The sequence below is a fragment of the Callorhinus ursinus genome, unplaced genomic scaffold (genome assembly GCF_003265705.2).
Source record: "Callorhinus ursinus isolate GAN/ISIS: 27379988/994484 unplaced genomic scaffold, GSC_fseal_2.0 scaffold10, whole genome shotgun sequence".
NCBI lineage: Eukaryota > Metazoa > Chordata > Mammalia > Carnivora > Otariidae > Callorhinus > Callorhinus ursinus.
In genome coordinates this window covers 51,597,686-51,622,286 of record NW_027397072.1, presented here as the reverse complement: position 1 = coordinate 51,622,286, position 24,601 = coordinate 51,597,686, and the positions used below count along the sequence as shown (strand labels likewise).

The 24,601-nt window shown below is 49.6% G+C and overlaps 1 long non-coding RNA gene across 2 annotated transcripts; it reads right to left on the bottom strand.

The window, feature by feature from the left end:
• Nucleotides 1-948: 948 nt before the first annotated feature.
• LOC141373511 (uncharacterized) lies at nucleotides 949-20,001 on the bottom strand. 2 transcript variants are annotated; one of them, XR_012379579.1, is made up of 4 exons: nucleotides 19,907-20,001; nucleotides 6,036-6,234; nucleotides 3,869-3,906; nucleotides 949-1,216 (listed from the first exon to the last, which is right to left on the bottom strand). It is a non-coding gene; the product is annotated as an uncharacterized lncRNA (long non-coding RNA). The 2 variants fall into 2 exon arrangements; XR_012379578.1 differs by lacking the exon at nucleotides 3,869-3,906.
• Between the last annotated feature and the right edge of the window lie 4,600 nt (nucleotides 20,002-24,601).

Below are 24,601 nucleotides of genomic sequence, written 5' to 3'. Positions count from 1 at the left end.
GGGGCAGGTGGGCAGGCTCCCCTTCCTCCTTTTCTTCACCCATGCACTGACCACACTAGCTGCTGGTTGCTGGCTGAGCCTAGTTGTTTTGTTTTGCTTATTTGTTTGTTTTGGTTTTGTTGTTGTTGTTTTGTTTTGTTTTTGTCCTTAGCCTCTGAACCTAATTTTATTGTGCTTGGAGGAATCCCTAGCTGAATGGAGTCCTAGAGAAAGCAGATCCCACCTCTCACTACAGACGTGGAAACTAGATACTTCCTATGCAGCTGAGACATGGGCATCTGACCCAGCCTGGGCCAATTGCAGGCACCCTACCTGGACTTTAAGCCCAGGACAGGGAAGAATTATTCTGGTGGTGGCTGTGGCTACAGCAGGGCCAACAGACGTTAGGACCCCATGCTTGGGGGTATGTCCTGGCTTTTCAGCCTTCCCTGTGCCCATCTGAGCCTTCTGAGCTCATCTTTTCATCCTCGGGGTAATTCTGGGAAATACTGAATAGCTTTTTTTCCTTAAACCAGCCAGACTAAGTTTCTGTTTCTTGCAACCAATGATCTGGATTCTCAGAGCCTCTCTGTGCTGCCTTTCCACCCGTACCTTGGAGTCTACATGGCCTGTAGTCAGATACTCTGTGACAAGATCCCAAGCTGACATTCTGTCCATTGCTGGTTTCCCAAGCCAGACACCTGTTCTTTCCCAGAAGACTCGAGGAAAAAAGTAAGGACACATGATGTAATGAGTGAAAAGAGGCTTTGGCCTAGCCACAACCAGGGTGGCAACCCTGCCCTTCCCTTTCACAGGTGATATATTACTTAAGCTCTTTGAGCAATAGGTTGTGTAAATGTGCAAAGTGAATTTAATAAGACCTGTTTTATATCAGTTGTTGCAAAGGTGAAATGAGAAGATTAATGAACACAAAGCACCTAAGATGGTGCCTGACACATAAGAGGCACCCAACATTTATTCATCTAGCAAGTATTTTCTGGTTATTCATTCCAGTTCTTCACTCTTGTTTATGCCCTTTGCCATGTGATTTTGTGGTTCCTCCCATCAGAGGTAGAGTATACTTTGCTGGCCCTCGACTGCGTGGACTCCTTTATGTGACTTGCTTGGGCTACTGGGGTGTTTGCAGACGTGATGCAAACAGAGACTTGGCATGTGCTTGCCCCCTTGTCATCCTCCTGTCATTGTTGGAAGAACATACTCTGGGCAGGTGCTAGACCTAGGAGAATGAAAGACACATGGAGCTGACCCAACCTACAGCATGAAGCCAACACCAGCTGATACTCAGATGCGAGAGTAAGAATAAATGATTGTTGACTTTGGGGATGTTATGCAGTGCTGTTGAGGCAGTTGCTAACTGACGTGCTCACTACCAAGAAGTCCAAAGACAGGTAATCCAGGGATGGCAGAGTCTGGCCTCTACTATGCCATTAGAGACCTATGCTTTTTCTACCATTCTGCTTTGCTATCCTCAGTGTAAGCTGATTCCTCATTGCTGTAAGCTGCTTCCTCTACCTCTGAGTATCATATCCATGGTCTAGGCCAGAAGAAAGATGGAAGGTGAAGGGTGAAGGACAAAAACTGAAAAGGAATGTGTCAGTTGAGTCTGCCCCTTTAACAAATTTTCTCAGAAGCCCTACCCACTAAATACATATATATTTTATGTATTATATTACATTATATTATATTATCCCACTTATATTTTATTATCCAGAACACTGTTTTAATGCTACCCTAGCCTCAAGCGTTTCTAGGAATGAGTACTTTTAATGAATTGCATTGCTTCCCTGAACAGATTTGAGCTTCTGTTAGTAACTCAGGGAGGACAATATCTTCTTCAGATTTATTTAGAACCTACATTGTGCCAGGGAGGGTGCAAGAGTGGGAGATGCAGCTGGCCCAGGGTTCCTGGCCTAGTGTGGAAAAGAGATGAGTGTAATAGGGACGTGCATTCTTCTCTACTGTCCTGTATTCAGGAGCATCTTGATGAGCTCTCTTCTGTCACGTGTGATAATGGGTGTGGGGAGTTCTTCTTTTCCCATCATCCCACCCCCATCTTCCTCTTCAGAGCTCCACATCCCTGGGATATTGCAATGTTGGTAGGGCTCCCCTCTGGATGAGTTGGATGGGGATTGAGTGGACACGAAGCATAGAGAGAAGCTTCCTTATCTCTGGATAGTCAATAAGCAACATTCTGGCTCCTGTCCATCGCAAGTGCTGTTGAAATATCAGGGAGGACATCCTAGGGGACCCATTCAAGTGGAGATCAGGGAGTTTGGGATTGTACCAACTTGGCTTCTGCATGGCTGCCTGCTACTGGTAATGAAAGATACCTACCAAAGAGAGACCAGGCATTTCCAGATGCTGATCCCAGCCCTGGTTTCTCTGCGTGCAGTGCCTTCCTTCTTGATGGGCCCACTCCTCTCTTCACATCTTCCTTTCTCTCCCTTTGTCCTAATCAGGGGCATCCTATCTAGACTCATCATTTATTCCAGCCTCTCAGGGTCTATGCTTGGAACTATCCAAAGTCTATTTCTGCCTTTCTACTGAAACAGCCTTTCCTGGAAGCATGCGTGCTTTACAATCTAAGTTGAGTGAGAGAAAGCCATGGGATGAAAATAAATACTAAAATGAAAAAGTGCAACAATAAAGATGCTAAAATCCTATCATCTGCATAAATGGTCAGGCTAGTTCACTATGACCTGAAAAAAAGCTAGAGAAGCCTAACCCAGCTAGAGGTGCCTAACCTGGCCTGAGGGAAGGGAGGGAGGGCAGAGTCTGAAACACTCATTTGTTCATCATTGTTTATTGGCACCTGTTTGGTGCCAGGCGCTGTCCTTGGTGCTAGGACAAGAGGCCTTAACCAGGTGCATGGCTGAGGGTATTGTCCTGGCAGAGGGGGCAGCCAGTGTGGGCACAGGGAGAGTGCAGAACACTCGTGGAATTACGAATGGTGTGACGTGGATACAAGAACACAGGCAAGGTGGGGGTGTCAGGATATGATGCTAGAGCGACAGGAGGGTGCCCAGTCAGGTAGGACCTTTGGGGACATACCTGGGAACTTGACCTCTTTCATGAAAGCTGAGGAAAAACACTGATGGATTTTAATGCAAGAGAGGGGTCGGTATCTGAGGAGAGGTAGACGACTTGGCTGTGATCTGGAGCATGGCTCTGAGGGGGCCTAGAGGGCATACAGCAGGGCTCACACCCCAGCCAGAAGCAGCAGACATAGAGACAAGGCGACAGACATGAGCAACCATTAAAGCAAGGAAACTAAGGATGTGTTTTCCTCCTCTCCAGGAAAAGTCAATAGGGCAGAGTCCCCGCTTCCCCCTGTTAGACGTCCCCTTGGTAGTCACTGTTACCACCATGGTTTCCTTCTCGAGATCAGGCCTGGTGTTCCTCAGGGAAAGACTCTGCCGGCATGGGAGGTGGGAGTGAGGGAGATAGGAGAAAGGAGCTGTGGGCCAAAGTGGACTCTAGGCTATAATGAGCAGGGACACAAGATAGGAGCAGGTGCAAGCACTGAATGACCACCACCTTCTCCCTCTTGCCTGCCACCAAACCTGGAGACCTCCTGCTGCCTGTGGGCCCCTCAAGGAGCCTTGGACATCTCCATCCAGGAAGGATCACTCATGCTTTTGCTGCTCATGTTCTGGCTCTAACCTCCTGACGATGATCCCCCAGCAGCCCACTGTGGGGAGACCCACCCCCGACTTTCCTTCACCCTCTGCTCAGAGGCCAGACAGACCCCCCCCTTCCTTGGCCCCCTGGTCCAGGGCCTCCTGCAGATCCTGCCCACGGCCTCCATCTGGCCTTCAAGGCACCGCTTCATTTTCTTTGGCTGTTGCTTTTTCCTCTTTCCACATACCTGGTTGGCTTCCAGGATCAGCCCAGGCTCAGACTTGGCTATATGGAAATAGAGATAGACACAGTCTCTCCATTATTTAATTTTGTGAAAGAAAAGAAAGAAGAATTCTTGGCTAGGGTGGTACCTCTCAAGCCAGGAGACCCCACTGAAGACCCTGGTAGCTTGGACAGGAAGTAGCCAGCAAGGATCTCCCTTCCAAGCTCAAATGGCCTTCTCACCCCACCTCAGGTCCTCTCTTCTGGCAGACTTCAGGCCTCCCGGCTGCCCTCTGCCTCCCACCTTCCTTGCTCCCAACTCCCCAGGGCAGCAGCCCCTGCCAAGCCCTGGCAGTGACACATTGCTCAGTCCCCGTCTGGGGCCTTCCCAGCTCCAGTGACCTCTGGATGCCCCCCCCCCCAGGCCCACCACACGCCATGGGCTGTTCCAGCCGAAATTCCCTTGCACTGTGGAAAGAGGAAATGAGAGCGGGGGTGGGGGCAAGGGATAGAAGAAAAAAATAAAATGAGATGGAACCAAGTCCTGGAAGGAGAGAGAACTGAAGGAAGAAAGAGGCAAGAGTTGGCTTGCTTGGTTGGGACTACTATGGGGCCCTGGCAGTGGGTCTTGTCAGGTCATCCTCAAAGGGAGCCTGGCCCACACCACTCTCCTGTGACAATGTCTAGAGATGGATCTTGTCTTGGCCTGGGCTTGGTAAGCCTTCTGCCCTGCCTCTTCTTGAGTAGGAATTGCTGTCTACCAGAGTGAGCCAAAGTAGCGCAGGGCATCTGAGAGCCCCAAGGAAGCAGGGGAAGTGTCTGGGCTGGCTGGCCCCACAGCAGGAGCTCTGGGACACCAGCCCCCCTCTGCAATGTCCCAGTGGGCTTGGCATCCTGCTTCTTGGCCCCCCTTTCAAACTTTCTGAACCCTGACTCCCAGCACCCCCATCCAGGGCCTTTCCCACTCCACTGCCTTCCCCCTGCCCCGAAAAGTGCATCCTGCCCTCTAGATTTCACAGCACCCTGTCATTTCACACCTTTATCTACCCACTAGCTGCCTTCCAAAATGCTTCATGGTGATCATGTAACTACTGTATAGCTTCTACAAAACTCTTTGGGTATGGGTTCTTAACACCTATCTCTGTTCCCAAGTGTGAGATTCCCTGGTATAGCTGCATCCAGGAACAAAGCAGGATGTCCTACCTCTTACTCAGGTCAAGGAAGAGCCACTGGAGAATGACCTGACTCCTGCCTGAGGGGCCTAGGGGACATCTATCTCTCACCAGCCTTGCCAATGGTAGAAACAGTACTAAGTAATTGCTTAATGAGTTCAATAAATTTATAAAGACAGTGTGTTAAATTAACACACACTAAGGTACAAATGACTAAGAACTTCATTACTCTCTCCAAACAAGGTGCTCCCATGTGTTATGAAAATGCTCATTAAACTAAGAGAGAGAAATATGCTCAAGCTGGAACCCTTGATGGAATGATGGGAATCTTCTAAAACTGGGTTGTGGTGATGATTGCCCAACTCTACAAATTTGCTGAAATCATTGACAACATTGCATTACAAGTGAATATAATGGCATGTAAATTAGACCGCAATAAATCTATAAAGAAACCAAAAAGATAATGCTCCTTGCTCTGTGTCCTCCATGGAGTAATTTCTGCCAGCGCTTTGGAGACATGGGGAGCAGATGAGGGGGGGCTGTGATGAGAGTCTGGTGTCCCCTGAGCCCCTCAGCCAAGGGTTGGGTCATTGTAGGCCAGAGGTAGGATCCTGCTCTGTTCCTAATCCAACTATACCGGGGGATGCTGCACTTGGAAATCATTGGGATTCTGACCCTGTGCTTTGATCCCTATTTGATTCTGAATGATTAGAAACAAAGGGTATGTATGTATGTGAGTGTGCACATTTGCGTGTGAGCATGAGTGCGTGTAAGGGTATATGCCTGTGTATGCACACGAGCGAGCGTGTAAATACCTGGGAGTGTGTGTTCCTGTCTATGATCCGCACCCTGAGCCTCCATCAGTGGCTCTCCATCCTGGGGTGATAGGAGGCACGGTGGATGAAACAGCTAGTGGACTGGCCAGCAGGGAGGGGTGCAGCCTGCAACCAGTTTGGGAGAAGAGACCCACCCAAGGTGCCATACACCTTGCCATCTGCACACACACACACACACACTTACCTTGTTCTGAAGACTGAGACCACCATCAGCAAGAGGGCCACCGCCGCTTCTGGACCCGAGACACTAAGGAGTGGAGTGGATCCTGAGTTCTCCCGTTGGCCCTCTTGCTGCCATCACACCATCGTGAGGACAAATTGGAGGGAATAACAAATATGTGGTTCTCAAATCTTTCAACTTCGATGCGAGATATACTTCTCATCTAGCACGGGGTAGAGGAAAATGGGTGGACACACCATCCTGAGTGGATCTTAGCCAGAAACTCTTGCTCCCACCCCCATTCCATTAAAGCATAAATCATAAGGTCCAGACCCCCTTTCAACCATCCCTCTATCCGCCCACTTGTTTGCTCAGTGAATGTTTACTGGGCACTTACTAGATGCCAGGCACTCTGCCAGGCCCTGAGAAGGCAGTGGAAAAGAGCCCAGCTTGCTGCCCTTAGGGGGTTCACAGAGAAGCTACTAAGTCTGTACAGTCACAGAGGCAGTGTGTGCGTGGGTATATGTGGGTGAGTGTGTGCCATAAGAAGGGTGGGTAGTGTACAGGGGTTCATGGAACAGAGTCACCCATCTGAGCTTTAGAGAAGGGAGACCGGTCAAGAATAGATCTCAACGGGAGGTGAGACCAGGTGAATAGGCGTTGGCCCCAGAGACAAGGGGAAAGGGTGTAGCAGGTAGACAGAACAGCTTCTGTAAACCCTGCCAGTGAAGCGGACCTTGAGTTGCACTAGGGCTGTAGGCAGGTCAGGAGGATGGATGGCCCCCATAGGTTCCTTGACATGCTGGAGGAAGAAGACAGGCTTTGGGCTCAGCACTGAGGCTACAGTGCACCCAAGTATCCCAGCCCCACAGGAATCCCAGCCAGACTCCCTGCTACATGTGTGGAGGCTGGAAGGTTTAGGAGGGAAGAAATGGCAGGGCGGGGCTGGGGAGGACTATGAAAGCTGGTAGAAAGCTGCCCTGACCCTGGGCTGTCCATGGACAGGTGGTTGAAAAATGCCTGGCTAGAGGATCTCCAACATTCCATAAAGCTCATGTTGCAGCCTTCCTGGTCAGCGAGCTGCAATGCTAGGCCCTTTTCTCCAAAATGTCAGAGTGCTCTGGATGAAACCATGCCAAAGAGTGTGGGAGAATACAGGCCAGATGCCTCCTCAGGGGGCCCCAGTTGATGGTATCACAGTCCCTGTCTTCAAGGCACCATCACCTGATGGGGAAGGCAGGGGCCTCTCTTGCTCCCTCCGAAGCAGCCAAGAAGATATAAAGGGCAAAGGAGGCCCCCACTCTGAGGTATGAGGTCCTGGCCGAATGGTGGCCCTGAGGAGCTGGGCTCAGGGCCATAGGCACCCACACAGCTCCACTCTCAGCCACCAACATGGTCACAGATGTTGGGAGTTTTCTAATCCCATCGAGTGTGTCACCAAAAATTTCGTTTTTTGAGTGTGCCTTGAACACTCACAACATCTAAAGCACTATGTGATGTGAAGGGTGGTGAAGGTTCTTGGAAGAAGAGCAGAATGTGGGGATGTGAGACACCCCATTCAGCACAGGTGTCTTTGAGCAGTAGAGTAGGAGGTGAGCGGAGACCCCATCGTGGCGAACGCATGGCCGTACCCAGAACAAGAGAATCCAAATGTCTGACCTTCCCAGCGAGATGAAAGCAGGCAACCTCAGCTCTCCTCAGGGTTGTGAATGGTCAGCACTGCACTCATCTCAGGTCCCAAGCTCTGCCCCTGTCCCTCATTCAGCTGGAACGCTGTCCCTGCTGCGGACCAACCCACACTTCCAAGGTCAGCTTTTGTTCTGTTGTCTGCAACCTTCTGAGGCTTCACATGGCTCCTGCCACAGTATGTCTTGGGTTTTACTAAGTTGCTGGGAAGCTGTACCAGCTCCTTTCTAAGAGCTCTCGGAGAGCAGATGGTCTCTAGCTCTATGTATCCCTGATGTCTGCCTGTAGCAGGTCCAGGGCCAGTACACACCACTGGTGCCCAATAAATGTCTGGGTGGAGGCTTTCATTCTCCATGCAATTCAAGTTCCCCTCCAGGTGGACCAATTGCTGCGTTCTCCAGGTTGCAAGCCTTACCTTCCCAGCTAGAATGGATGCAAATGAAGGCTATGTGGCCTCCTCTTTTGCTTCTTAGGGTCCCAGAAGGGCTGAGGTGGCACAGTCTCTCAGGAACCCCTGATGGCTCCCCAGCTTTACTCGGAGAAAACTAGGGCCTGGGTTCAGGGGAGTGGTGTGGAGGGAGAAGTACTTTTGTGTGTAGCGTTGTACCTGGTCTTGAAAGGGAGGTATATCATGTTTGGAGGACGTGAGTCTTATAAACATATTAATCCTGCTTTACTAACTATATCATCCAGATGCTCTGTACTCTTGCTTTTGTAGTTATTTTATTAATTAAATGGTGACATAGGCATGTTAAATCTCCCATAATGCCATGCTCCTATCAATTTCTCTTTGCGTATTTAAAGTTCAGCAGTGTGTTAATAGGAGCATAAAGGTTTATGAGTACTGAGGCAGGCACATGCTCTAGCATTTATCAAATGACCCTTTGTCCGGGCACATTGGTTTGTTTGGTATTCTCGTCCCTCCTCCTATCTTTTTCTTTTTCCTCATTTGTTAGGCCTCCTTTTACTTCTGAGTCTTCTGTGCCACCTTGGTACAGGTGTGTCTTTTGTGATTGGCATATAATAATATTTATCATATTTTTGTTATCGTAGGTAATCATATTTCATTCATGTTGTTTACAGATCCATTTGGGGCTCTGTTTCACATTCTTTATGGCTTTCGTTTGCTATATGCACTACATTGCCTTACTTTTCACCCCGGTTGGTGTCAAGTTCACGTGGAAAGAGAAGAGAGGCCGTCTGGGGACGACGGCTCATATCTGGGGCACACTCTGCTGGTTTGCCCAGGATTTTTATCCTTCAGGGCAGTACCCAGACGTGGTGCAAATTACATTGTCATCCACGAGTGTGTCCTCAATACCAAAGCCAAACTCTTGGTGCCTGGAGGAGGGACTAGCCCGTGTGAGCTGCCGGGGGGCCCTAGAATCCACCTCAATGTTGGAGGGAAGCCGAGAGCTCTCTGAACTTGATTTACAACCTGTGGGGGCAGCTCGCTCGATACTGGATGCCTCAGACAGAGAACTGAGGTCATGCAGGGTTATGTCAACTCACTAAAGTAAGTCTAACAGAGTCCCTGGTGAAAACAGCAGGCCTTGATAGATAAACAATTTCTTTAAAAATTAGAGTCTTTCCTGGAAGGGGAAGGGAGATTCCTGCCAGATTCCCTTTCGCTTCCACGACCCCGATTCACCTGCTGACATGCTTCCCTGACCCCGGGGCTGTTTTGAAGGGGTGTGTGCTTCCAGAAATCTAGGGTCCCACTGTGCTTTCATGGACCCTCGGCACTGTTGCCTTTGTGGGCCTCCTCCTCCTCCATAAAATACACACACACACACACACACACACACACACACACGCAAAATTACATTTTATAACTGTGCTAGTATAAAGATGTATTCTATTATTTTAGGTCATCATTATTAAATTCTTTTTTTCTTATGATTTTAAAAGTAGATAAAATGAAAACATTCTCATGAGCCCCTAAAATTATTGTGAACCCTTATGCCTAATAAATGGGATAAATGGGTCCTGCAGAAAAACCAGAACCATGTGTGGGGGGGTGGCTAACCCAGAAGGATGAGGGCAAAGACCTCAGGCAGTGTTTATAACTTCGGGGGGTTTGCTTCAGAACCAGAGAGCTCAGACTGAGAGGAAGTTTGACCGTCCGTCAGACAGTAGGAGCGTAAGTGGTCTTCAAAGCCACCAACGTCTCTCCATCTGCGACAAGCGCAAGGCCTGCCAGCCCTTGAAAGGGCACGTGGTGGTGTGGGAAGGTCCTGGAATGCTCTGGCCACAACCAACCGGCAGGAAGAAAGGCCTCCGTGCCTATGCTGGGACAGGAGAGAGGTTTCGTTTGGAGCCACAGTCAGGAGCTGCGGGGGAAATACTCCATAATTCGACCCTCCCCCAGAACAAGCTGCTACCAGAGGGAGTCCAGGAGAAACCTGGATGCTGGTCTTCATCAGAGGAGACCCCATTCCCTGAGTGAGGCTTAATGATGGTTCTTTTAAAACAGTCTCTCAACCTCAGCACAGCTGGGTAACCTGGGAAGAGGGCACCATCCTGGACACTGTGGGCTGTTAAAGCAGAATCCCCAGCCTCAGCCTCCCTCCGTGCCAGTAGTGACTCCCTCCGCAGGTCGTGACAACCCGAAGTGCCTCCAGACCTTGCCAAATGTTCCTGCTGGCAAACCCGTCCCTGGCTGAAAACCACTGTTTATAGAGAGACAATAAGGAGTACATTTTAGGACACCAAGGAGCCAAGATGGGTCATGGGTTACCCCGAATGTTCCTTAACACTTAGATATTACCCCGGCCACCCGCTGGCAAGCCTTCCTTCCTTCCTTCCTCCCTCCCTTCCTTTCCTGCTTTCAAATAAGGTCTCAGCAGATCTTTCACACCCTGCAGTTTCTGTGGGACCAGATGGATGCGAATGATTTTGCACACAACTAGCCGTTTGCTTCAAAGCAGGGAGGTGCTCTGAATTTTTATAACTTACTTCTCTTGGGGCTGAAATTATTGGCCATTGTGAGCATCAATCATAACCCTACTATCTCATTTGAGGATAATGGGGGAGTCTCCCTGTGTCCTGTAGCAGCAACCTCTAACAAACTGACATGATTTGGAGAAGAGTCATTTCTCACAAAAATTTTGTCAGTCTTATAAATGCTTACTTGTTACAACTTGTGAAATGCACCTTTAGGGAAAGGTGTACGACATTTCTAGTGCCACTGATCTCTTTACAATGGAAAGCTATTACGTTTTGTTAATCCTATTTATTCTGTGAAATTAATTAATTCTACGAAAAGAATTATGGGGCTTTAGACTACAATACCACAAGCTCATGAGAACAAAAGTGCCCTCAGAGTCAGTATCATTAATTCAGAGAGAGAAAGAGGAGGTGGGGGACAGACTCAACAGTAAGAGGGGGATGGGTGGCATGGGGGCAGACCTGGAGGGCCTGGAGGAGTGAGTCAGCAGGCTTCCCAAGGAAGTCCGGGACCTTCTGGAGACTGTGCTCGTTCTCCATTCTCCTGTGAGGGTGTCCAGTGGCAAACGGGACAGAGTGACCAACTCTCAGTTCACGCCCTCCCAGTCTATGGGCCCAGGTTGATTCAGAAAAAGACAAGGGATTTTTGAGCAGTTCTAAGAGCTTCAGGTCATTCGTTCATTTCTGCAATTTTAGCGAGCATCTTATGCCGAGCTTACGACACATCCTAAGACTAACTTCCCTTGTTCAGAGAAATCTACCATTTTACCCCAGAAATGAAGTTTGGAAATAAGGTATAGATCCCTGTGGATGAAATCAGCCAACGAGGCAAGAAAACAGCCCAGTAGCCCACAGTATGTGGCCTGTTTCGATGGGCTCCCGCTCTAGGTAGGTGGAGGCAGAGGCCGTGGAGGAAGGGGTTGAGGCAGGCAGCACAGCTGAAGCGAAACCAGAGTTTGGGCAGGGTGTGTACTGCACAAGCTCACCATAGCCAAGGCTATTATCATTGAATCATAGCCATGAAAGATGTGTATATTTATTACAACAATTTTTAAGAGATGAAAGGAAAGGATCTTGGGAAAGTGGAAGGCATTTTCCAACATGTCCAAAGACGTCATGGGGACAGCAAAAGGGCACCCAGTTAATGGTATTTCTTCTCAGGGGTGGGAGTTCCAATGCTTTTGATACAGGTGGATTTGGGGGGAGTCTTTCATTTTGTCTACCTATGTGAACATCACTTACATCCAAGTAGCATATTAATGGGCTAGGGAATTCTTCATGGTCAAACAAGTAACGCATCTAGAAGAGAAACACATAAAAAGGCCAGGTGGGTGCCGGGTATCTCCTCTCCACTTTTGGATGGGAGCATCATTTTTCTTTAAACTCTATTAACCACCAAGTCTGTATTTAGCAGTGCTCACTGTCAGCCCACGCTCTGCCCTCACCGTTCTTGAGCCCCTTATTGGCTGGATTATGTCTTCAAGTGGATTATGTTGTATATATACTTGAAAAAAATACATAACATATAAATGTTATAAACGTGTCTGTTTTTCTAGAAAGAATACATAGATGCAATACTCTGAGCTCTTTCCTATCTGACACGGCCTTCCCACATAGATGGCAGCTTGGTTCGTTTGTGTTTTTAATCACAGACTTTCTCAAAGCTCCTCCATAAAACCTTATTCCTATGCCTTCTTTTGTAAGTGATCTATATTCTTTTTCATCGTGATGCTCTTCATCTTTGAGTTTTGGATATTTCACTGGGGGTATATCCAATGTGTTGATTCCTTTTCAGGTCTTTGTTCAACTCAGGAAACTTTTCGTTTCTGTTATGTCAGCAGATGAACCTATACTGACACCTAATTACCACCCAAAGTCCATAGTTTGCGATAGGGTTCACTCTTGGTGTTGTACGTTTTAGGGGTTTTGACAAATGTATAATGACGTGTGTCCACCATTGAAGTATGATTCTATTGTATATCACAGAACAGTTTCACTGCCCTAACAATCCTCTGTGTTCTGCCTCTTCCTTCCTTCCTCCAGCAAAGCCTCATCAACCACTAATCTTTCTACTGTCTCCATAATTTTGCCTTTTCTAGAATGTCATATGGTCAGAATCATACAGTGTGTAGTGTATTCAGATTGGCTTCTTTTACTTAGTGATGTGCATTGGAGTTTCCTCCGTGTCTCTTTTTGACTTGATGGCTCATTTCTTTGTAGCACTGAATAGTATTCCATGGTCTAGATGTACCACAGTTTGTTTATCCACTCATCTACCGCAGGACATCTTGGTTGCTTCCAAGTTTTGGCAGTTATGAATAAAGCTGCTCTAAACATTCACATGCAGATTTTTGTGTGGACATATGTTTTCCACTCATTTGGGTAAATACCAAGGGGTATAATTTCTGGGTCACATGATGAGAGTATGTTTAGTTTTGTAAGAAACTGCTAAGCTGTTTTCCAGAGTGGCTGCACCATTTTACATTCCCACTGGCAACAAATGAGAGTTCCTGTTGCTCTACATCCCGTTTAGCATTTGGTGTTTTCAGTGTTCTGGAATTTGGCCTTTCTAATTGGAGTGTAGTTGTTTTAATTTGCATTTCCCTGATGACATAGGATGTGGAGCATCTTTTCATCTGCTTGTTTCCCACCTGCATATCTTCTTTGGTGGGGTGTCTGCTCAGGTCTTTTGCCCATTTTTTAATCAAGTTGCTCATTTTCTTTTTTTTAAGATTTCTTTATATATTTTGGATAACAGTGCTTTATGAAATGTCTTTTTTCTTCCAGTCTGTGGCTTGTCTTTTCATTCCTTTACGGTGTCTTTCATGGAGCAGAAACTTTCATTTCAATGTAGTCCAGCTTATCAATTATTTTTCTCACAGATTGCATCTTTGTGTTCTTTCTAAAAAGTCATTGCCAATCTGAAGTCATCTAAGTTTACTTCTGTGTTATCTTCCAGAGGTTTTCTAGTTCTGCATTTCATATTCACGTTCATGATCCCCATTTTGAGCTCATATTTGTAAAGGTTAAAAATTTGTATCTAGATTCATTTTCTGTTTGTGTGGATGTCCAGTTGTTCGACTGATTTTCAGTTGAAAATACTATCTTTGCTCTATTGAATTGCCTCTGCTCCTTTATCAAAGATTAATTGACTGTCTTGATGAAGGTCTATTTCTGGGCTCTCTGTTCTGTTTTAGTGATCTCTGTCTATTTTTTTTCACCAATACCACACCACCTTGATTACTGTAGCTTTACAGTAAGCCTTGACATCAGGTAATGCCAGTCCTCCATCTTTGTTCTTCTCTTCAATGTCGTGTTGGCCATCCTGGGTCTTTTGCCTCTCTAAACTTTGTAAACTTTAGAATCAGTTTGTCAGTATCCACAAAATGACTTGCTTCGATTTTGATTGGGATTGCCTTGAACCTATAGGTCAACTTGGAAGGAACTGACATCTTGACAATACTGAGCCTTCCTATCTATGCAGATCCATGACCTTTTAAAATCATTATTTTCGTTCTTTTCCTTGGCATTCTGAGAAAAATTCTCAAATATCCTTTATATCACTGACTCTATTTTCTTCAGTGTCCAATCCTTTTTTCCATTCAAATGAAGATTTCGATTCTTCAATGGCATTTTCAGTTTCCTTCCTCTCTTTCCCCATCATCAAACTCCCTTTTCTCTTAAACTCTGAGTTTATCCCTTCCCATCTCAGTCTAACGTTTCATCATCTCATCTTTTACCTCTTTTTTCATAGAGTTCACATTTTCTTGAATTATTTGAGAACACAAAGCAGCTATTTCCTAACATTTCTTTTTATTTCCTATACTAAATAATGGACAAAAGCATATTTGTCATCTGTATCTTGATTGTGATACTTTATTTTGCAGAGTCTTTTTGGTCCATGCTGGGTCCCTGGGTTCTTTGGCTTCCTCCCAAGGGCAAATCAATAAGACCTGAGTTTGCCCAGCCAGTTCAACCATTGAATGGCTTGTTCTTAGTTCCTATCATGTCTTTTTGGTTGCTGTATAAATCCTGCTGCCAGATCTTAGGCCACAATATATTCACACAATCAATTCAGAGTAAAAGGAAGAGAGTGCTGTGAACAGTCCTACCAGGGGACTATGTGTCTGGGATTTTGGCTCAGTCTTGGGAGAAGTTATTTTCTACTTCCGTTTTCCTGTTAGGTCTGGCCTTCATACCAGGTACAAACCACAACTGGACTGAGCTTCCTTCCATGGACCATTGCCCACTCCACCAGGGGCAATCTCACTTCCTGCGGACTTGCTATGAGAAGTCTTGCTGCTACTCAAGACCTGTGGCCTCCCAGGGCAGTGCCTCTTACACAGGCAGCTGCTCTGTGGTCTGGAGGGAGTTCACATGCTGTGTTCTTCGCCTGTTCTTAGTCCTGCCTGTCCTCTAATCCTCATCCCTCAAACTAGGAAGAGGAGGTAGGGTCTGCAGGCTCTCTTCTCCTCATTTTCCTGTCAGGGTGCTCCTCCTCGGGTAAGGCTACTGCAGATTGGCTCGGATACTGTCCTTCAATTTGTCCTCGGTCAGAGCCCCCTTGGTTTTCTGGATGTGAATGGTACTCTTCCATATTAGCAGTGATTCTGCACATTCCTCATTTCCACATTTCTAATATTTTGGACATTTTTATGGGCATCTTGGATAACGTGAGTGGGTGGTAAGGAGGATGGAACACCTGTGCTCACATCATTATCATACTCAGAACCCAGTTGGCCTGTCCATCTTTCCATCTATCTAGTTAACTGTCCAGCAGTTAAATTTGGACCAAGCCTCATCACTCTGCTATTTCCTTCTGACTCAGCTCTCTTAGTTTCATCCTCCCTTTCCCATAATGGGAACCTGACCTCTTTCTTCTAGACATGTTTTCATGTGTTGAGGGTTATCTGATATTATATTCCTATGTCACTGGCCAGCCCAGGGGAACTAAGTAGAAGTCAGTTGAAACCAGTAGGTATGGATGGACCAGAGACATTTCCTTAAAGAGGAAAAGGCACAGTCTTGATGGGGCTTGGGCACTGGTCAGGCTTCTAGTTTCATCATTAATAGGCTGGGCTGCCCAGGGAGTATGGCTTCCTTTTATTGGGTCTCAACTTTCCTCCTTTGTTAAATGAGAGCACTGAATTTCCAAGGCCTCCCTCACTGTGATATTTTTGGATTTTTCAGTGAGCCAAATTCTGCTGAGGAAGAGACAAGAGAAAGTACAGCTCAGATTTCTGGTTAAAGAGGCAAGACTTATGCTTGCATCAGCTTGAGAAGTCCTATAATTGCAGGTGAAACTAAACTTTGCAAATAAGTACAAGATGTTTAATATTTTGCTGAGAAAAGAAAGGGGAAAGAACCAGAAGATAGACATAGAGAGATTGGTTGGGAAAGAGGGATGATGTGAAAAACAAGAAAAAGACTGAAAATAAGAAAATATAAGAGAGAGAGAGAATGGAACAAGAGGCAGAGGGATGGAGAATGTGCAAGATGGATGAATGTTGCAGGATGGAAGGAGGCAGGAGGAAGCCCCGGCACAGGGCAGGTGGCTGTGGAAATGAGGGGCTGGACTGGACAGGGCGTCCATTGAGGAGGGTTTTACTCCTTCTGGTCACTGTTGGAGGTGACAAACAAAGCTCCAGTGGTCTGACATGTCCTCGTGACTGCTTCCCACTCACATTACCACTCAGATTCCCAGCTCATCTCTGAGTTCTGGAGGAGGGAGACACCGCTGATGCAGTGACATCCGGGCCCCACTAGGCGGCCACGGGCCTCCTTTGAACTCCAGGCTTAGCAGAGAATTCCTCCCCGTGTAACCAGAGATCCATTTTCTATTTCCTCTGTTCCCTGGAGAAGATGGGATGGAATTGTGATGAAAGGGATTCTAAATAGAATAAAGGAAACACACACACACACACACACACACACACACACACACACACACACGCTCGTACTTCTTCATAGAAGCCGTTATTGTGTGTAAAAACCATAACCTCTGCAGAGGGGCTGAGGCTGGCCGCCATCATTTCTTGCCTGATTTTCCTTAGCAGCCAATGGCTTTTCTCTGAAGGCCAGCAGATTAGAGTTGGGGGCTGAGTTTGAGCGTAGGGCTAAAATCTACCTTTGGTTAGGGTTAGATTCAGTTCACAGTCATTGTTAGGATCAATATGACGTCAAGATCAAGGCTCTGATTGAGGTCAGAGTTGAGAGTCATAGTGGGCAACGGAATGACTATAAGCTCACATAAGAAATGAATGAGCTCTGCTTCTAAGGGAAAAAACCAGGGATGATTTTCTGGAGGGACTAAACTTCTGGTGAGACTCTGAAGAAGAAACCTGGCAAGACAAAGTGAAACCTTCAGGGACTAGGAAGAATGGCCGAACACAATTGAATGTAATGTTAAAGTCCCCAAAGGGTGGTGTGTTTGATCAGGGCTCCGCTCATCATCAGATACCTGAACTCCCAGGTCACCCTCCCTTTCCCTGTGGGGGAAGAGAACTCTCCACTGGCTTTGGCCAAGGGCACTTCTCCACACATTCCTGGCTCCAGTGCCCCTGGGCCCTGTGTCTGCACTTGGGGCTGTTGGGCAGGGGCTGGCGCCAGGCTGGGTAGACACAACCTGGAAACAGGGAGCGGCTGTGGAAACAATGTGAGTCTGGCACACACCACTGGCCACTCCCAGGCTGGAGATGGGCTGGGTCATCCCTGGGGAAGCCAGAGCCTTGGGACAGCAGCTGCCAGGGGCTTACTCCACCCAGAACCACCTTCTTCAGGAGGCCTTACCGTCATGACCACCCCAATTTAGCAGGTGTGAGGTCCATTCCGCTGTGTTACTCGGCACTTTTTAGTATGGATTTTGATATGCATCTTAGCTGTTTTCTCAAACAATAACCTCAGTAAAGCATCTCTCTTCTCTCCCTTCTCCCTTCCTCAGGGGACTCTTGAGCCTGTCAGCAATTTTTGACCTCCATGAGGGGACAGCCTTCACCCATTAGTCAAAGTCTTCCCTACAGAGGGTCCACCTCAGTTAGAACATGGTACTCCGAAAAGGCTCTTTCATCAATATGAGGAGGGGACTTCCGGAGGAAATGCCTCCCTAAGCCATCTGGGAACCCCTGAGGAAATTCCTTCACCGTCAGTCTGGAGACTCTTCTCCCATCAGTCTAGGGGATTCATCATTATGGTTAATTAATGAGGGACCCTCTCCAGTGCGGAGCCCAGGAGAATATGTCTCCCCCGGTAGTCTTGGTCCCTGGGGGGAGGCCATCACTCTCAGCAGACTGGGCAGCCCCTGTGAGTGCCTGTTCTGGAGCAGTCACAGCAAGGTAGAAGCACCAACTAAGAATCCAAGTCAGGCTCGAGTGAAGATCGGGATGAGGTGTCAGTCCATGTCCATGCAGATTTTGTAAAGGAAATGATGGCAGACATAATATGCTTGTGGTATTGGTGATTAAGGGGGCAGTGATAACTGGTGGGGGCAGTGTTGGTGTGAAGGCGGTGGTGGTCCTACCAATGGTGTTGTTGACGTCAGCACTTCTAGTGATGGGGGAAGCAGCAGAGATGGTGGGGGCCATGAAAGCTAGGGACATGGTACTGATGGCCGAGGCTGCAGTGGGGGTGACCACAGGGACAGGGGGGCGTTGGTGGTGGAGGTGGTGGAGGCTGCAACCCCCCACCACCATTCTAAGAGGGAAGGGTCCCAGGGCAATGGGTGCACAGAATGGGGAGAAAAGTTCTAAAAGAGTTGGAAGGAGAATCTCCATCATAGCATAATTAAAAAGGGCAACAGAAGCTGTATTCAAAAGTGGTTCAAGTCAGATCTGAAACAGGGATACCAATTACAGAGTCCAAAGCTGTGGGTTTTCCAAGCAAACATTGTGAGATGTGAGTGAGAAAGCCCATAGGATCAAGACTGTGAACTCGAGACCGGAGAAGGCCCACATTGATGGAGCCCCTAGCCAGGGTGCGTCTGGGAGGTGAAACCCAGAGGCCTCCATGCCTCTGGATGGTGCAGGGGAGGCTGAAGTGTCCAGGGCTGCCTGGATGGGGGAGAACTGATGACCAGATCTGTGGACTTCTCTGATCCCTCAACCTCATTGTTTTCAACTCATAGGGGGAGGGGGCTGGGGGAAGGATGTCAGAATCAGCTGGTGAATTTGAAAAAATATAAACATACCTCCTCACAGCATGTCCTGGGGATTCTGACTCAGTTTCTGGGGTGGGTGCTGAGCATGTGTATTTTTAATAAGCTCCCAAGGTGATGATATAAACACACACACACACACTCAAGATACTTGACCAGATACTATATTCAGCAACCCCCACCTCGGCCACTGGGCCTGGAGGTATTTATAGCCAAAGGCAATAACATTTCCATATCATCACCACTTCAGCGGCCCCACCCGGAGTGTCCTGAGGGCCGCTGACTGGATGGTAGGAGAGGCCATGGGTGGAGGCTGGGCTACAGCAGGGGCAGGCGATGGACGTTTTGCAGTAAAGAGCAGCGGCCAGCCTCAAAGGAGGACAGGAAGTGTTGGTGCCAGCCATGACCCCATACCCGGGCCCCAGGTTTCCCTAGCTGTGGGCGTCGCGCCGGAGCTCTCCAAGGATCGAGAGAAAGAAGGCTGAGGCTGAGCAGGTGCTGAGGGGGAAAGGGGTGGGGGCACCAGGCCCAGGCTGCCATCCCTCTGAAGGAGCTTTTTGCTTGCAGGACCCTCTGCGCTGCTAGTCAGGTCAGGCCTGCCCCACTTCCAAGCCAGCTCCCACCCACGGGGTCCAAGAAGCCCTCCCGGCGCCCGAGACTGCAGGACCCTCTTCCTTTGCTAGACTCTCAGAGTGTGTTCTTTGTCTTTGGGATTAGACACACCCAGGTCTTGTATTTTACCCTTTCAGAGAGGTTTTGCAGGGGTTCTGTGGGGTTTTTTTCCCCTCACAGCTGTCTTCCCCTTCTCCCCCCGCCAAACTGACTTGGTCCTCAGCCACCAATGCCCCATGTTGAGCATGGGAGAGCATTTATTAAAATGTGTGGACTTGATGTGAGGGTGGAAGATCACTCAGTGGGAAGTCAGGGCCCTTGGGTTCTAGCCCCAGTCCGCCCCTTTCCCAGCTCCTGGGATCCCCCTCCAATGGCAAAGACATGGGAAATAGCTCCTTCCCACGTTTTCTCTCCCTTCCTCAAGCCCTGGGGATTCCGTGTCCCTTGTTCTAACACGACAGCCTGAGCCGGCCAGCAGCAAAAGGATGACTCTCCCTACCTGGGGCCCGGCACAGTTCAGAATGCAGGCAGAGAAGCGGAAACTGAGGCAGCCTCTGAGACGTGAACAATCCTGTCTCTCTCCTTGATGTTCTGCAAGGGGAGGGGGGTCACTTCAGGTCATAGGCCTTGTGAAAAAGGACTAAGGTTGACCAGTCAGGTTGAGGGAGTGACTTGAGCTGATCAAAGGAACCTTCTTGAAGGGGAAAGTGAGAAAGGCCTTGGGAGCAAGGCCCAAGGACAGGAATGACTTGCTTTGAAGATGGAGAGGCCCTGAGGTGAAAGAAGGGGGTGGCCTGTGACAGAATGACTGGAGGGAGGGAGCATTTTGAAGACTGGTTTCTCCGTATGGTCACCCCAACCAGGGTTGGCGGGGCGGGGGGAGGGATAGTGGCTAGAGGGGGGCGGCAGGGGCTGGTAAATGCAGGGAGGGCTGGAGTGAGAGGTTGAGGGACCAAAGGATTGCCTGGCTGGGGTCCAGGGGGAAGGGGTGGCACTGCAGGATTCAAAGCAGCTCACGTACCAAGGGGGCTTTTCAAACTCCTCAATGTCTCAGCTGTCCCCTCAGTGGCCCCGTGGTCACCTGAGGCCAGGCCAGAGCAGTTGCTCCCAGGTGAGGGGTATGAACATGAGCTCCAGTTCCTGCCAGGAAGCCCACCGCTGGGGTCTAAGGGATCTCTTACTTTCCAGGCCCGGAGCACCACAGCCCCTAGCTTCTCTGCTTCCCCAGGAGCTGCAGAGGAGTATGATGTGTGTGTGTTGTGTTGTGTTGTGTGTGTGTGTGTGTGTGTGTGTGTGTATGCACGCATGTACATGCACTTGGGAAAGAGAGGCATCAATTGTGGGGAGGGAAGATTTCCTGTCCCCGTCCTGCTGGGAATAGAATGTGCTGGTAGCAACTTGTCCATTCTAAACAGAGCATGAGTGAAGAAGCCTCTAATGCTTTTTCTATAATTGGCTGCGTGCAGAGACAGGTAATGACTAGTCAGGAGCCCCTAATGGAAATGTGGGTCGTGTAAAAGCTGGCACCTGTCAGGCAGGCAGACCCATCCTCTCACTGCCCCTGGGGACCTGTTGCAAGGCCTTAGCCAGTCAGGCTTGTGTTCACTCCTCCTTGCTCCTCGCCTGCCCCCCTCTCAGGATGTCCTCCCAACCAGGCCCCCATCCCTGCACTGGAGGAGGCCATGCATGAAGGTGGTAAGAGATGGAAGCATACATCCGTAAAGGGTCATGCAAAGCCTCATACACAGATGCCAGGCTTTATCCAGAGTAACCACAAACTGGAGACAACCCAAACACCCATCCACAGGTGCATGGATAAATAAATTCTGGTACATCCATCCAGTGGAACACTAGTCAGCAATAAAAAGGAATGAACCACTGCAACCACTTGGACGAATCTCAAGATCATTGTGCCGAGGGAAAGGAGCCAGGCCAAAAAGGACCACGGTATGGCTCTGTTGATACCAAACTCTGGAAAATGCAAACTAATCTATACTGAGAGAAAGCACAGTCGGGGCTGCCTGGGGACAGGGAGTGGCTGGGAGGGGCAGAAGGAGGGATTACAGGAGGCAGGAGGAAACTTTTGGAATGACAGAGACGTTCATTCTCTTGCGGGCGGATGTGAATGTCAGACAAGATCTGACCCCACACATTAAATAGTCTGTTTATTCTACGTCACTTACACGCCTCCATAAAACTGCTTGAAAAAGTGGGGTCCCAGAGATTTTCTTCCAATGTGAGAGAGGCCTCTGCCATCCCAGTTGTCCATCTGGCCCAGTAACCATGTGCCCACCCTGGTACCAGCCCACTGAAAGCAGGGACAAGAAGATGCATGGGTTTGTAGAGACACCCCCAAACCCTACCTGTTGTCCCCTTCACTGAGGAAGGACGGAGGAGAGGGTTTCCTCCCTGGCAGTGCTAAGTTCTGCTGCAGTCAGGTCTGCAGTGAGGCAGTGATGTAAACAAGGCTGGACTGGGGGGGGGGCGGGAGTAGGGGGGGAGGCGGGGCAACCGTTGCAGAGGGCTGTCAGCCAACTGACCCGGGCTGGCCTTGCCAGTCCCTGGGGGCGACAGGAATGAAGTGAGAAGGTTGCGGCTTGTGCTGGGCTCTTCCAGGCAGGCCAGCTGTGCTCCCCACACACAGGGTGGCCTTGGGCAGCACAGCCAGATCTGCCCTGCAGGACTGGGGTGAGCCAGAGAGGCAACCTCCTGTCCTGGCTCACGCCCACCCTGTGTGTGTGGCCGTGGCTTCCCCGGCACACGGCTCTCCTTGTGCCCTGGCTCAGCCTGGCTTTTGTAGGGTGCAGCCCCCCACCAAGGTTGGACCCTGCCACCCATCCTGAGGATTGATGTCTTTGGCACCCAATGACTGGGGGCTGCAGAGACCACCTGTTCATGGGCGAGGAAATCCCAGTGGAGTGGATTTGTCTTGACACTCTGCAGCACCACGCCCTTCCCTCTGGATCCATGGTTCCCGAATCATCGTTCATTCTACGTGACAGTCCACCCCCATCCCTGACACTACCTAATGGCCTTTTCTGCCCACCCTTGTTCCATCCCCTATGGAGTGGCATAGCTCCTTGTCCCCCCTCACCAGCCCTGCCTTGTGACCGAGACCCTGACCCAGCTGGAGCATCAGTTCACGACTTCAGTGACTGTTAGAACTGTCATTTGCTGTGCCCATGAGGGTTGCCACATGATAATGGCTTGCCTCCCTGCTTGTTCTCGGGGCTGCTTGTTCTGTCTAATGAGCTCTGGGCTCCAGGGCAAGCTGTCCCAGGGATGCTGCCGCTGTAGGGACAGCTCTCGGCTCTCCCTGGCCTCCCTCCAGGTTCGCCTAATGCCAGGCAAGGGGCAGGAGCAGGTACCCATCCAGCCTACCCCGGCCCATGCCCAGTTTACCCTCACTCCCCAGCCTCACTGCGGGCGCAGCTTTCAAAAAGCCTGCTCTCCCACGGCCCTGGTCACTTCTCCAGTCCCGGGGTGGCGCCGTGTCACTCTTCTGGCATGGTGGCCCCACCAGTGTCCACAAAGTAGTATATTCCAGGCCCTGGGTCCTTCCAACTAGTCCATTCATGATTCACAGCCCTGCGGGGGCCACGTCTCCACCATGCTCTTAAAGAAGAAAAGGGGAGAGGAAAAGAGAATGTCCCGGTGACCACCACATCCCTTGTTCCAGGGACCTTGAAATCTTTGGGGAAAACACCAACGTGACTCCAAGTCAGCAGTGGCGGGGCAGGACAAGGAAGACCTCTGCTCCTTGTTGGCAGAAATCATGCGGCTCCAACAGAAATCAAGCTCTCCCCTCCTGCTGCTTCTCTCTTGCCCTCTGCAGATGTCAGCGTCGACCAGAGAAGCCTGGTGGCCTTTGTTACCCCTTCCCACATGCCTCCAGGATACAGATCACGAAAGGAGCTTAGGAATAGAATAAGTATCTATTTCAGGCTCAAGCCAAAGCTATGTCTGAAAAGAGCAAGTGGGGTTCGGGAGGCAATGCATTTGAAAAGTAGCTGGCTCTGGAAAACCTGGCTAGCAGGTTGGACACTAATAGGCCAAGTCCAAACGTTCACCTTACAGACGGGGAACTTGAGTTCTGCCAGGCCTGAGCTGGGATTTCTGAAGGCAGGGCCCTAGGATCCCTAGGGGATACGCAGGCGGGCACTTCCCCGTGCTCTCGCTCTCCGCGCACAGACGAGCACACGCACGCGTGCACGCATGCATACACACGCATGCACATACAGGCGCGGTTAATTCACAGGCTGCTTACTCCTCTCTAGCTTTAAAATTGTGAGAGTGACTTGAGGCATGTAAATGGTGCATCCCTCACACTTGCACCTCAAGAGGTTCGGCGAAATCTCTGAGAAGTCACGGCAGGCCACCTCCTGACCTGGGGTTTTCCCTCTGAAGCAGAGTAGGTAGCCTTAAGCCCTTTGACTGGATGTTGGGGAGACCAGGGGGGATGGATAAAATAAGAGATTTGGGGAACACCAGAGTAGGTCCAAAAAAAGGACTCGCCAAACCCCAACCAGCTTCCCGGTGAGCATTGGCAGCCCAGGCACAGGGGCTGGGAAGCGGGAGGCCCTGTCCCCACGCTGCAGAACCCAGGCAGTCAGATGCAGAGAGAGAAAGCTGGCGGCCAGGGAAAGGTCTTGCACCAACTTCTTTCCACTGGTGGATCAGAGGAGAGCGGTAATGGGGGCCAGGCTGGCCTGACCCTGGTCACCCCTGTGAGTCAGAGCTGAGGTCCCTGTGCTAATCTTAGCCCTTCCAAGAGGACTTGTTGGGACTTGCCACTGAGTCCTGACCATCAAACTACTCTTGGAGCTGATGTCATCACCCTGGGAAGGCCTGGCCCATCAGGGCAGTCTTAGAGCATGGAGCCAGGGTGGAGAGGGGCTGATCTGGCATTAGACCCACTCCCAGCTCACCTGGGAGTCCCAGTGAGCCATCCAGCAAAATGAGCTCCCAGGTCCTCCCACCTCAGACATCCTGCCAGACCAGGGATGAGCTGGGGCCAGCCAGGAAGGGGGGCCAGGGTAGCGGGAGGCCTTCTGGCCAGGACCAGCCCTGTGCCTGTCACAGCAATTGCTCACCAAGGACCTGACTCCTAAGGCCGGACAACAAAGGATGCGGCCTGGGTCCTGGGGCCAGGGGCATCCCGAATTTGTGTGTGATTTTGGACAAATGGCTCCCC